The following is a 15,624-nucleotide window of genomic DNA, read 5'->3' on the forward strand; positions in this document are numbered from 1 at the left end:
GCGCTTCTCATTCTAATAACATCCCCATGCCCCTACTACGTCCATGGGAGCACCCCGGGGACCCTCCACTAATATCTGAATAACCTATATGTCATTGAGAGTCAAAGATGCACACATTTCTTAAAAATGATGAAGTAGGTATCATAGTGACCCCTTAAACTTGGAATAGTAATCGTTACGGTATTATGGAGCTACTCAGAGCATTTTTTATGGCATACGACGTCTGGAAATGGAATATTAAGCCGATCCTCGGTTTTCGATCCTCGTTTTATAACCCTATATATAGGTGTTTATAAACCGAGGATTGGAAAACGAGGATTCGTTGCTATGCTTTTATACAACAAATAATTGCGTCCTTTGACGGTTGCTAGAGAGTAAATAGTGCACTTCTCACTCTAATAACATCCCCATGCCCATACTACGTCCATGGGAGCACCCCGGGGGACCCCTCCACCAATATCTGAATAACCTATATGTCATTGAGAGTCAAAGATGCACACACGAAATTAATTTCTTACAAATGATGAAATAGGTATCATAGTGACCCCTTAAACTTGGAATAGTAATCGTTTCGGTATTAGGACGCTACTCAGTGAGTTTTAATGGCATACGACGTCCGGAAATGGAATATTAAGTTGATCCTCGAGTTTCGATCCTCGTTTTATAACCTATATATAGGTGTTTATAAACCGAGGATTGGAAAACGAGGATTCGTTGCTATGCTTTTATACAACAAATAATTGCGTCCTTTGACGGTTGATAGAGAGTAAATAGTGCGCTTCTCATTCTAATAACATCCCCATGCCCCAACTACGTCCATGGGAGCACCCCCGAGGACCCCTCCACCAATATCTGAATAACCTTTATGATTGAGAGTCAAATATGCACACACGAAATTAATTTCTTAAACATGATGAAGTAGGTAACACAGTGACCCCTTAACTTGGAATAGTAATCGTTTCGGTATTAGGAAGCTAGTCAGTGAGTTTTAATGGCATACGACGTCTGGAAATGGAATATTAAGCCGATCCTCGAGTTTTCGATCCTCGTTTTATAACCTTATATATAGGTGTTTATAAACCGAGGATTGGAAAACGAGGATTCGTTGCTATGCCTTTATACAACAAATAATTGCGTCCTTTGACGGTTGATAAAGAGTAAATAGTGCGCTTCTCACTCTAATAACATCCCCATGCCCGTACTACGTCCATGGGAGCACCCCGGGGACCCCTCCACCAATATCTGAATAGTCCTAACCTATATGTCATTGAGAGTCAAAGATGCACACACGAAATTAATTTCTTAAAAATGATGAAGTAGGTATCATAGTGACCCCTTAAACTTGGAATAGTATTCGTTTCGGTATTAGGACGCTACTCAGTGAGTTTTAATGTCATAGGACGTCTGGAAATGGTATATTAAGCCGATCCTCGGGTTTCGATCCTCGTTTTATAACCCTATATATAGGTGTTTATAAACCGAGGATTGGAAAACGAGGATTCGTTGCTATGTCTTTATACAACAAATAATTGCGTCCTTTGACGGTTGATAGAGAGTAAATAATGCGCTTCTCATTCTAATAACATCCCCATGCCCCAACTACGTCCATGGGAGCACCCCCGAGGACCCCTCCACCAATATCTGAATAACCTTTATGATTGAGAGTCAAATATGCACACACGAAATTAATTTCTTAAACATGATGAAGTAGGTAACACAGTGACCCCTTAACTTGGAATAGTAATCGTTTCGGAATTAGGAAGCTAGTCAGTGAGTTTTAATGGCATACGACGTCTGGAAATGGAATATTAAGCCGATCCTCGGTTTTCGATCCTCGTTTTATAACCTTATATATAGGTGTTTATAAACCGAGGATTGGAAAACGAGGATTCGTTGCTATGCCTTTATACAACAAATAATTGCGTCCTTTGACGGTTGATAAAGAGTAAATAGTGCGCTTCTCACTCTAATAACATCCCCATGCCCGTACTACGTCCATGGGAGCACCCGGGGACCCCTCCACCAATATCTGAATAGTCCTAACCTATATGTCATTGAGAGTCAAAGATGCACACACGAAATTAATTTCTTAAAAATGATGAAGTAGGTATCATAGTGACCCCTTAAACTTGGAATAGTATTCGTTTCGGTATTAGGACGCTACTCAGTGAGTTTTAATGTCATAGGACGTCTGGAAATGGTATATTAAGCCGATCCTCGGTATTCGATCCTCGTTTTATAACCCTATATATAGGTGTTTATAAACCGAGGATTGGAAAACGAGGATTCGTTGCTATGTCTTTATACAACAAATAATTGCGTCCTTTGACGGTTGATAGAGAGTAAATAGTGCGCTTCTTACTCTAATAACATCCCCATGCCCCTACTACGTCCATGGGAGCACCCCGGGGACCCCTCCACCAATATCTAAATAACCTATATGTGATTGAGAGTCAAGGATGCACACACGAAATTAATTTCTTAAACATGATGAAGTAGGTAACACAGTGACCCCTTAACTTGGAATAGTAATCGTTTCGGTATTAGGAAGCTACTCAGTGAGTTTTAATGGCATACGACGTCTGGAAATGGAATATTAAGCAGATCCTCGGTGTTCGATCCTCGTTTTATAACCTTATATATAGGTGTTTATAAACCGAGGATTGGAAAACGAGGATTCGTTGCTATGCTTTTATACAACAAATAATTGCGTCCTTTGACGGTTGATAGAGAGTAAATAGTGCGCTTCTTACTCTAATAATATCACCATGACCCTACTACGTCCATGGGAGCACCCCGAGGACCCCTCCACCAATATCTGAATAACCTTTATGATTGAGAGTCAAATATGCACACACGAAATTAATTTCTTAAACATGATGAAGTAGGTAACACAGTGACCCCTTAACTTGGAATAGTAATCGTTTCGGTATTAGGAAGCTACTCAGTGAGTTTTAATGGCATACGACGTCTGGAAATGGAATATTAAGCCGATCCGCGGTTTTCGATCCTCGTTTTATAACCTTTTATATAGGTGTTTATAAACCGAGGATTGGAAAACGAGGATTCGTTGCTATGCTTTTATACAACAAATAATTGCGTCCTTTGACGGTTGATAAAGAGTAAATAGTGCGCTTCTCACTCTAATAACATCCCCATGCCCCTACTACGTCCATGGGAGCACCCCGGGGACCCCTCCACCAATATCTGAATAGTCCTAACCTATATGTCATTGAGAGTCAAAGATGCACACACGAAATTAATTTCGGAGATCGCGGAGTAGGTATCATAGTGACCCCTTAAACTTGGAATAGTATTCGTTTCGGTATTAGGACGCTACTCAGTGAGTTTTAATGTCATAGGACGTCTGGAAAAGGTATATTAAGCCGATCCTCGAGTTTTTCGATCCTCGTTTTATAACCCTATATATAGGTGTTTATAAACCGAGGATTGGAAAACGAGGATTCGTTGCTATGTCTTTATACAACAAATAATTGCGTCCTTTGACGGTTGATAAAGAGTAAATAGTGCACCTCTCACTCTAATAACATCCCCATGCCCCTACTACGTCCATGGGAGCACCCCGGGGACCCCTCCACCAATATCTTAATAGTCCTAACCTATATGTCATTGAGAGTCAAAGATGCACACACGAAATTAATTTCTTAAAAATGATGAAGTAGGTATCATAGTGACCCCTTCAACTTGGAATAGTATTCGTTTCGGTATTAGGACGCTACTCAGTGAGTTTTAATGTCATAGAACGTCTGGAAATGGTATATTAAGCCGATCCTCGGTTTTCGATCCTCGTTTTATAACCCTATATATAGGTGTTTATAAACCGAGGATTGGAAAACGAGGATTCGTTGCTATGTCTTTATACAACAAATAATTGCGTCCTTTGACGGTTGATAGAGAGTAAATAGTGCGCTTCTTACTCTAATAACATCCCCATGCCCCTACTATGTCCATGGGAGCACCCCGGGGACCCCTCCACCAATATCTAAATAACCTATATGTGATTGAGAGTCAAAGATGCACACACGAAATTAATTTCTTAAACATGATGAAGTAGGTAACACAGTGACCCCTTAACTTGGAATAGTAATTGTTTCGGTATTAGGAAGCTACTCAGTGAGTTTTAAAGGCACACGACGTCTGGAAATGGAATATAAGCCGATCCTCGAGTTTTCGATCCTCGTTTTATAACCTTATATATAGGTGTTTATAAACCGAGGATTGGAAAACGAGGATTCGTTGCTATGCTTTTATACAACAAATAATTGCGTCCTTTGACGGTTGATAGAGAGTAAATAGTGCGCTCCTTACTCTAATAACATCACCAATGGTGATTCACCATGACCCTACTACGTCCATGGGAGCACCCCCGAGTCAAAGATGCACACACGAAATTGATTTCTTAAAAATGATGAAGTAGGTATCATAGTAACCCCTTAAACTTGGAATAGTAATCGTTTTGGTATTAGGCCGCAGTTTTAATGGCATACGACGTCTGGAAATGGAATATTAAGCCGATCCTCGGTTTTCGATCCTCGTTTTATAACCTTATATATAGGTGTTTATAAACCGAGGATTGGAAAACGAGGATTCGTTGCTATTTATTTTACCACAGCCTCGTTTTCCGATCCTCGGTTTATAACCTTATATATAGGTGTTTATAAACCGAGGATTAGAAAACGAGGATTCTTGCCTATGTATTTTACCACAGCCTCGTTTTCCGATCCTCGGTTTATAACCTTATATATAGGTGTTTATAAACCGAGGATTAGAAAACGAGGATTCTTGTCTATGTATTTTACCACAGCCTCGTTTTCCGATCCTCGTTTTTCGATCCTCGGTTTTCAATCCTCGGTTTATAAACACCCCATTTTATCTTCTACATAGGCACAAAGTCTTTTAAAAAACATTTGAAAACTTATTTAGTAAATAATAGTACTGAAGAGCAGGACTCTTAAATTTTGTTGTCTCGGTTTTCTGCTCAGTGACCTACTTCATCTGTCTTTATGGCCTGTGTTGGTCTGGTGGGTGGGAGTGGGGTGTTGCTGGGTGGGTTGGTTGGGTTCAGGTGGGCCGGGGAGGAGGGGTGGGTTAATCCATGTGTCTGATAGGTAGGGGTCACTGAGCAGATTTCCATCTTGTAATAATGTAATGATGTGTACATCCATATCGGGAGGGTGGGCTTGTCGGCTGCTGCATGTGTCTCTTTTCATTTGTTGGCCTTGGGTGGATGCCGGACTCGTCCCGGGTCCCGGTCGCTTGGGGTCGTCACCGGGTTGCCTGGTTTGGGAATATTTTCTGTATTCCTTCATGTAGGCAATGTGGCTTGGGGATGATTTGGAGTGGCCTCCATGTGGCATGGGTCTGGTTTTTGTTCCTGGCTGGTGGGTGGGGGAGACACATGTGGTGGCTGGCGGGTGCATCCTTGTAATGTGGATGTACACACAATGTGTTTAAACAGTGCAATAGTATATCTTTTTATGTAATTGCCCCAATGGGTTGGAGGAGTCACACCTTTGGGTGACAGTGTCTTGATGCTTCTGACTCTTCCTGGCTAGCCCATTGGGTCTATTTTTACTTTTGTTTCCTTTTGTATGTATTGCGTAATTTTACTTTGGTTTTTGATGTATTTTTAGCCGAATTTGTAAAATAAAAAAATAAAATAAACATATGATGTCATCAATGGTGTGTAAAACTACGATTGGGTAATTAGAGATAGGCCTATCACGAGAACCGCCCAACCCGAGAACCGCGACCGCGCGCTATCGCGTCGCGCATAGCGCTTTCGCTGAGTCCGCACGCTATTGCGTCGAGCGGAGCGCTTGCGCTGAGTCCGCGCGCTATCGCGTGCACGCGGATCGCTTTCGCTGAGTAGCAACGGGTAGCAGTGGTGCAACTGAAAGCATTAGGCCTAACAGTGTGACTACCAGGTACATCTCATCGGACCAATAGGCCTATTTCAATACGGAACGAGTGCATAGGCCTATTTCAGTAGAACATGACTACATTAAAATAATCAGTTATGGTAAGGCATTATAACCCGTTATATTAGGTGTTATTGCGTTTACTAATTTCGGGGTATTTTCGGGATCCTCCTTGGAAGACGTAGGCCTAGGCCTATATCATAGTCAGGGCAGGGCATATTGGTATTAGAGATAGGCCTATTACAAGAACTGCCCGATCCGAGAACCGCGTCCGTCCTCTGTCCGCGCGCTATCGCGTTCGCGTCCGCGCGTTTCGCGTTCACGCGGTGCACTATCGCGTGCTCGCGGTGCGCTATCGCGGAGTATCAACGGGAGTGTGCGCGGAGTACAGTGCGCGCATCGGAAAAACATTACAGTGTGACTAACAGGTGCATCTCATCGGACCAATAGGCCTATTTTCAAGACAGGATTAACATAAAATCATCAGTTATGGTATAACCCGTTTGCGTTGTATTTCGGGGTATTTTGGGGTCCTCCAATGTGGTAGCAGGACAGGGTTTGAAAGAGGCGAACGATGGGTTTTCAGATTATGGGTAGCCTACCGAAGTAAGCGTCACAGCTACAAAACATTAACAGAGTTGATTAATCATTAAGCGACGCATATCGTAGTTGTTTGAAAGGTTAGGACAAGTATTATGGGTAACGGGTGTTGGGTAATTAGAGATAGGCCTATCACGAGAACCGCCCAACCCGAGAACCGCGAAATCTAGTTGAATATAAACTGGTGAAATATGGTACCAAAGTGGGATAAATGAATTTTGTCAGAAACCCACATACATGTCGTCAATCATTTTACATTTTGCATTTCGTTAAATTTTTTTTCGAATTATTTCAAGTTGTGGATGTATCAACAAACACAGGTAGACGCCCAGGCTTAAACCCGAATAATTACGGTATATGTCATCAGTCTTGTGGTAATTTAGCTCGGTCCTGTCGATTGATCACATGACAAATTTACACAGGATGCTAATACTGCACACTCCAACAAATTATTTGACGAATGATTGAGCTTTTCACTCTTTTAATGTCTAGTTTATAAACGTTTGCAAATACATAAAACCGTTTTGTTTGGCTATTCAAGGTGTGCTAATATCCCGGCTAATATGACAAAACTTTCAATCATTTCTGGATCAGATTTAACATAAAATATTCCGTATGTGCGTGTGTATTAATTGATGTCATTGAACAAGCTTTCTAATCATTCATCCAATTCATCCATCAAACATAAAAGCGTGTACGATTAAGGTGAGTCGGAGGGGAGCATGATCTAGACCATGGAAGTAATATTACTTCCATGCCTAGACCTATAGCGGTGCTTGAAGGAGTTTTCGTGATCATGGTATCCTCTTTTTATGACATTTTTCAGTAATTATCCACGAAAAAAGCGTATTCCCAAAATTTCAATTGATTCCGATTTTGCGTTTGCGAGTTATGCATGATTAGACCTATGTGTATTACACTGCTCCATATAGACAATGTGTTGTAAATTTCGTTCTGTTATACCAGAACGAAATTCAAATTTCACGATATCTTTGCTAAACGAATTAATCTGCAAGAAATATTTTGCACATTTACATTATGTAGCCAGAGCTTTCCAGTGGTATAAAAATCTCAACTTTTTTTGAGAAAAGTGGGGGGGGGGATGAGGCTGTGGATCACGAAATGCCCTTTTAAACTCAAATATTGAGATAAATAAAGCTGACACACAAGAGGAATTGTGTGTGTGTGAGTTCTATAAAGAAGATCCCAAGGTTTGATATAAGGGGTGTCATTTCCGCCCCATATATGAAGACCTGAGCCCAAGAAGACCGTAAGTCCACTTGGCCCCTCAACATGTATACACTAAAGTTGCGTATAGTTTCGTATAGTTTGGTAATGTTTTATACATGTTCAGGGGCCAAAACAAATCTTTCACAACCTTTCATGATGTTTTCACCCTGGAACATGTATTAAACATTATAAAACCCTAAGAAACTATACGTAACTTTAGTGTATACATGTTGAGGGGCCAAGTGGACTTACGGTCTTCTTGCGCTCAGGTCTTCATATGCATTATTTTTCACGGGAGGGGGAAAACACTAAAACCTTTGCTTTGATATAATTATTGGCTCCTGTCATTCCGCTCGTCTTAAAAGCACTTTGGTCAACATCCATTAGCATTAGTATACAAATAAGAGATTCCCTTGCTGTATATTTAATTCATTTAGACCTATAGTATTCATCTGCGCTGCAGGCAATCACATGAAATACAATTATTGCGAATGAAGAGATATATTGTGGTGAAAAGATATATTGTTGTGTTCGCACCACAAAGCATCGCGTATTATAGTGTTTTAGTATATAGCATTGACAATTTTGTCTTTCTGGCTTAAAATATAATGTTTCTGGATTTCTCAAATAAAAAAGCAAAATGCGGTATGAAGCCCCCAACAACAAAATGCGCGCGGTAAGTAGGAAACAAACTCGTTGCTAAGCCCAAGGTAAACAATTTTGTCACCGAATATCATTCTACAAAATTGTTTTAGTATGCAATTTCGTCGAAAATCATTCCCAAGCAAACACGAAGCATATTACAGAAGTGTTTATTTGTTGTCTTGTTTAACTGTAACGCTTTTATTAATATTTGGGTTCTTAAGGGTCGAATTTGGTCGAAGCATTAAAAACAAAATCGATTTTCATTATCTAAATCAATATATTATTGAAAAATAACACTTTGATGTTTTGCAAAAGTTCATTCTACAAATCATATATAGGCCTACTTTGAAAACTTGCTTGATTTATTGTTGTGAATGAATGAGTTATGTACGTTTGACGAAAGTGTTGTTGTTTCAGCCCTCTTTTATATACAACATAACTCAAGAACCACAGGACCTACAAAAGATATCTGTGATATTTGAATTCTTCTACACACTCGCTATGAAACGATCAATGCTATTTTTGCCAAAGCCCACTACCATTCACAAGATGCTGTTACCCTGTTAAGTTACCTACCGATACCAAAGCACAACAGTTTAAAATAGTTGCTAACTTTAAGGGGACTCGATCTTTTGTGCGTAATTATAGAGTAAAAAAAATATTTGAAGAAGTTAAAGAGCCCTAAGAATAAAAAACTGTAGTGTAATTCACGCCAGACACAATTTCTTTATATGACAAAAATTAATTTTTGTAATCGATCAAAAAACAAACGTTTTATATCAATTTTAAATTTAGGCTGAATCGGTAAATGGTACCTCTCGCCCTTTTTTAGGTCAAGGCTGTTTTTACCATTATGCAGCGAACCATTGTTGAAGCTATTTCACACACATGTACAAAACATTCTAGAGAAAGAATGAGGCCATATACTGTTGAAATATCTTTTGTTGATTTCGAATGATAATGTCATGAAGTCGTAAATTTTAAAGTCACATTCCTAAAACCAAAACAAAACATTGCGACGCAGATATTTCCCGACTTACGCAATTTCATCATCACATCAGTGTCTTTATTATTTGTTTGAAACCTTTCCCACATAGTGCACTTACGTCCACTGCGAATTCACCGTGACCTTTCCAGCCATAAACCCGCTTATTGAAGATTAAACCGATATATGCAGTACTAAACCATTATATAGTAATCTATTGTCCAATGCAAATTTATTACCACCTGATAATATTGATCCAATGAGCGACCGAATTGTCCGCTACGGACGACTAATCCAATCGATAATGACTCTATTGACATGTACGAACAGAGCCCCACTGACCGAGTTTTGGGATATTTTTCACTGGTTTGCAGCTGTTTGCTGTCATTTACTCATCAAGGCGGAGTACCGTTATTATAAGGACTATGCCAATTATTTAAAGATTGACATGTAGAGAATAAGCCATAATTGATTGACAGAATGTACTAAATTTGTACCTATGACGGTTTTATGACGCCAATCTTCAAAATACGATCAAAAAATGGCTGCCCGGTGAAGTAAAATGTGCATTGGAATAACACGGCGAGTTTGGATAGATCATGGTAGGATTTCTTTTTAATAAAATGTATGTTCCCCGTTATTAAAGCTTGTACCGGGTTGAAGATTCAGATATTTGGAAAAGAATAAGTAATTGAAACAGAGAGAAAGTACTAAAATCATAGCTTTTATACTTTTTGATATATGATACTAACTAGTTCATACCCATAGCTACGATACAGCGCTACCAGTAGGGTTCAATTGCCTATTGTGAGTGCCCCTGTGTTGTGTGCATACATGTAGTTAACAATAACTGCATGATGACACGTTCGTGCTCTTTATGCATAAAACGGCTAATCTATCTTTACAAAACGCGTCTTTTTTTAGTAAACAAAAGGCTAAAGATGGCATTATGAGATTTATCATTTATCATTACACTCCTCCACTCAACTGCCACCGTGAACGAGCGGTAAAGCGCTAGACGCGTAATCAAAGGAAGTTCCGAATTGCTGGTTCGAATCCCAACGAAGCCTGTGGAATTTTTTTTTTCTTCAAAATTCATGATCGCATTCCGAAATGAGTCACTTGGAGGTAAATCATGTATCGTATCCTTAACACCAATTGTCCGTTTCATTTAGAGTGTAGCCTACTTATCTACCAATTAGCAGGAGATTTTCAGAGATCCATCTAGGATAAACAAAAGTCATTCAAAAATGGTTGATAAATCTTCTATGCACTCGCTATGAAATGATCAATGCAATTTTTGCAAAAGCTCACTACCATTCGCAAGATGCTGTGAACTACCAAATCGCAACAGTTTAAAATAGTTGCTAACCTTAAACTATTCTTTCTCATCGAAGTAGATGTAACTCTTTTGACGTTGCTATGGTTACTAAGTCACACATTTATTATGTTTATTGTGATAGTTTCAGATAGAACCAATATTCGCTTAGAATAAAAAGCTAATAGACAAACTAACGTTCTGCTCTTTACACCAATATTTTTGTTTCACTTAAATGTTTTTTGAGGTTCTGTGTGATATAAAAAAGCCGGGCTCAAAAGGCAACAGCACAACCTCTGCCATAACATTAAGATAACGTAACACATATAATAATAACGATTATATGTACTAGCTCCTAACCTACAAGATCTAGTCACTTAAGAAGCAAAAATATAATCTTGCAGTTGCAACTTAAGCTATAACTTCATCCTACACGCAGATAAATATTATCAGAGTCGAAAAAGTATGATGGGAACAATAATGAACAGATCTGTCGTCAAGATGGTTTTTAGTTATTTTAGTTGCTTTTGCAAATGTTGCAATTAAATTTGCCAACCCTTCGTTATTATCATTCCATATCACTACAGTATTATTATCAAGGTTACATGTTGTTGTGCTAAAGTCACTTTTGACTATTGAAATGAATCAGAAAAACGTAAACGTATTCAAATAACTCGGAATATTGTGATAGGTCATCGATCACAAGCTGCTTCATAGTTGTGATTAAGTCACAAGCTGCTTCAATTTACAGTGAGTAGGCCTACAAGAGTTGAGCGTCTCAAACAAAGATCTCGATTTGTATACAATTTTAAAGCAGCTAATTTCAATGACATTATGTTGTGAGCTGCAAAACACTGATTTTAGTGAAGTATGTTGTGCAATAGATGTTAATTCATCATGGAATATACTCTCTGAAATATTCACCATGGTTTTGGACGATTACATACCAACAATTAAGATCAGAGACTCTTCGGCCCCAGCGTGGATTGACGCAGAAGTTTGGCATCTTCAAAATAAAAAGGAAACTGCGTGGTGCTCCACTCTAGCCACTGGGCCAATTTTCGGAAGTACGTAAATCGTTTGAAAAATTTGCTCTCTGTCAAGTTTAATAAGTACATTGATAAGTCTTGGTGGAAGTGTTGTTGATAACACCAAGAGATTCTGGTCATTTTTAGATCCAAAACAAAATGCAAATCTCCCCAAACGTTATTAGCTAGGATGGACTATGGTCTAGTTTGTGGAAAGCGAAGAAGAGGAGGAAAGGAGGTAAAGAGCAGATTAAAAAAGAGGAAAATGGAAACAGAAGAAGAAAATATAATAACAAGAAAAGAGAGAATGAGAAGTGGAGGAGGAAAACCCGGGGGCACTCACTAAAAATGGGTGACGGGGATGTGCGGCCATGCCACCCTCACCCAATGATCCCCTTTTTTGTTTTATTGAACTCCCTCTTACCCAATGAATCCCTTTTTTGTTTTCCTGTCACCAAAAGACCCCCCCCCCCCTTTCAAAGACTTTTTGATAAATTTATTGCTGTTCCCGGAATGACACCGTTTTTTCGTTATTTTTAAAAACAATGAACTCTATTGTTGCCAAATATTTCATATATTTATATTTTATATTTGGACCCCAAATTTGACCCTGTCTCAATAAAAGACGGAAAGACAACCCTTTTTTGGTAAGATTTCCCCCAGTCTCACTGAAAGTTGGTGTCTAGAATAGTGTTTAATCTGTAGACATTGTTTTTGCAGTGACGTGCACCCCCCCCCGTCTAGATCTGTCCCTGCCCCACCCCTCCCTCCCCCCTCCCCCACCACCACCACCACCACCACCACATGGCCCCCCGGGCATGGCCCCAAGCTTTGCGAACGACAGCGTTTACAAGGTCCGTACACATAAACTTTCCATTTGACGGCGTGCAATGACTTATCCTCCCTAAAATAGCCCCTGCTCTTACTTGCACAACTGTATATAATTATTTTGCACCAGTCTTCAGTTTCATGTTTATATTTGGCTCCGATCCATACAAGTTTGTACTTATGAGAAATAAATGAAGGACTGAGTCTTCCCGACCTGATGATGAAATGACCTATAATTGGCCCGAGCGGAGAGTGTACAACGTCTTTTGATTGTTTAATTATATTAACAGCAAATATTTCCCGCCACTTTCTAATTTGCTGATGCACGTAAGAACTTAATTAATTTAGTGAGGTGTCTCTAGTCTATTAATTTATCAAAAAGACAGATAGCTTTCCGTTAGCAGATAATTAACAGCGCTGACAGAGTTTGGTCAATTTTGTCCATGCAGTTAAAATATTTCGAATTGTGGGATATAGCTTTTACGACTGGAGTTCATAACAATTATTAAGTTTTAGCGGGTTCGTCGTCAGACAAGTTTAGAACTGTCAAGATTTCGTCAGGAGAGTAGCTCCGACTTCTTCAGGACAAAATACCTAAGAATGAGACATGTTGCCTACTGATGGCTCTGAAAAGTGCCGATCACTGAAGACTGTCCCTTGTCAACAGAGAACAAACCTAATGACATTTATACCCCAAACATGTGAAATAAACGTTGAATTTATGACAGACTGCATGTGCACCACCTTCATTTACGAGTATTTTAGTACAGGAAAACATAGGCGTACACTAATAAAGTATGGCCACATAATTATTGTTCGTGACGCAAGATCTGCACAATTCACAATTTCACATTGATTCATTCATCATCGTTGACGTCATCATCATTATCATCGTCGTCATCGGGAATACTCTTGACGCCATTGGCATCATTATTATCATTTCATCATCGTCATCATCACAATCATCATCATTATCATCATCATCATCGTCATCATCGTCACCATCATCGTCGTCATCATCGTCATAATCTTCATCTTCGTCGTTATTATCATCATCATCATACCATCATTATCATCGTCGTAATCGTCACCATATCATTATCATCATCGTTGTCATCATGAGCATAATCATCATCGTCGTCGTCGTCATCATAACTTATGAGTCACGCCATCGTCATCATCATAATCACATCATTATAATCATCGTCGTCGTCATCGTCGTCATTGTCATCATCCTTGTCGTCATTATCATAATCAGCATGTCATCATCGTCATCGTTATCGTCATCATCATTATCATCATCGTCACCATCCTCGTTACAACATCATTGTCATCATCGTCATCGTTGTAAAACAGCGTTCTACAATGTATCATCGATTTCCTCTTTCGTTTGTTATACGACCAAAACACAGTCATTTGAGCAAAACATATTGGAAGATGATTTTCGTTGATTGAAAATGTAAATGTATGTTTTCATTCTTTTGTCTCACCACATTGATCGATAAGTACGCGGAATAGACGGCAATTATAAGGGTCAAGTAAATTAAGCTTCTTAATTGCCGTCTGAAGGCGCCGCATCATCAGGCAACAAATTGTATAATATAATTTATGCAATGTAATTGTTTTAATAATAGCTCATCAATCATGACGATACGATATATAGGCCTACCGGTAGTAAAGTAATGGACATTATGCTGGTTCACCGTCTCCATTTGGGAAGGGTCGTTATTCCAAAGGTTCATTACTCCGAAGGGTCATTACTCCGAAGGGTCATTACTCCGAAGGGTCATTACTCCGAAGGGTCATTAGTCCGAAGGGTCATTACTCCAAAGGGTCATTACTCCGAAGGGTCATTACTCCAGAGGGTAATTACTCCGAAGGGTCATTACTCCGAAGGATCATTACTCCAAAGGGTCAATACTCGGAAGGGTAATTACTCCGAAGGGTCATAACTCCAAAGGGTCATTACTCCGAAGGGTCATTAGTCCGAAGGGTCGTTATTCCAAAAGGTCATTGCTCCAAAGGACCATTACTCTGAAAGGTAATTACGCCGAAGGGTCATTACTCCAAAGGGTCATTATTACAAAGGGTCATTACTCCGAAGGGTCATTACTCTGAATGGTCATTATTCCAAAGGGCCATTACTCCGAAGGGTCATTAGTCCGAAGGGTCATTACTTCGAAGTGCCATTAGGGGCCTACTCCGAAAGGTTACCGGGTATTACTACGAAGGGTCATTAGTCCGAAGGGTCATTACTCCAAAGGGTCATTAGTCCGAAGGGTCATTACTCCAAAGGGTAATTAGTCCGAAGGGTCATTACTCCGAAAGGTCATTCGTCCGAAGGTCATTACTCCAAAGGGTCATTAGTAAAATATTAATATTTGGCCAATTGTCGAAATAAGGGTCAAAACATGCATTTTCGGGTGTTTTTTTTTTTTTCATTTTGTGACAATCAAGCCTAAAGACTTGTACTAATTTCAGGGAATGCATTCTAATTTTTGGAAATCGCATTTTTTGATATCTTTTTATATCTTATTATAAAGATAAACATAAAGCATTAAATTTATGAGTAAACTCGTCGCATATACTACAAATGCTTAGACTTGTGCCAATCAAGTCTTTGAATTTTGTGACTGAAATTGTCAGAAATCATGCAAAATTCCGTCCCGTTTCGTTCCGTTGAATATAATAAGCCGCAAAATTGCATCGTAGTCCATCCCAGCTAATAACTTTTGGGGGAGATTTGGATTTTGCTTTGGATCTAAAAATGACCCGAGAATCTCCTGGTGTTATCAACAACACTTCCACCAAGACTTATCAATGTACTTATTAAACTTGACAACGAGCAAAAACTATTAAAATTTGACTTTTATTGCCAGTTAGAACTAACTAAAGGATTATACTTACCTAGGCCTATGTTTCTTTTGGCAAAACAGGATAATATTCTTTCCCCAAAAATTAGTGCTGTAGTTTTCTGGAATAAGTAATACACATTATTCCACTTCGCTGTTTTCATTCATTCAATATTTTATAATTGTTGGCGTGCAA

Source organism: Amphiura filiformis, chromosome 11 (assembly GCF_039555335.1).
Source record: "Amphiura filiformis chromosome 11, Afil_fr2py, whole genome shotgun sequence".
In the NCBI taxonomy this organism is placed as follows: domain Eukaryota; kingdom Metazoa; phylum Echinodermata; class Ophiuroidea; order Amphilepidida; family Amphiuridae; genus Amphiura; species Amphiura filiformis.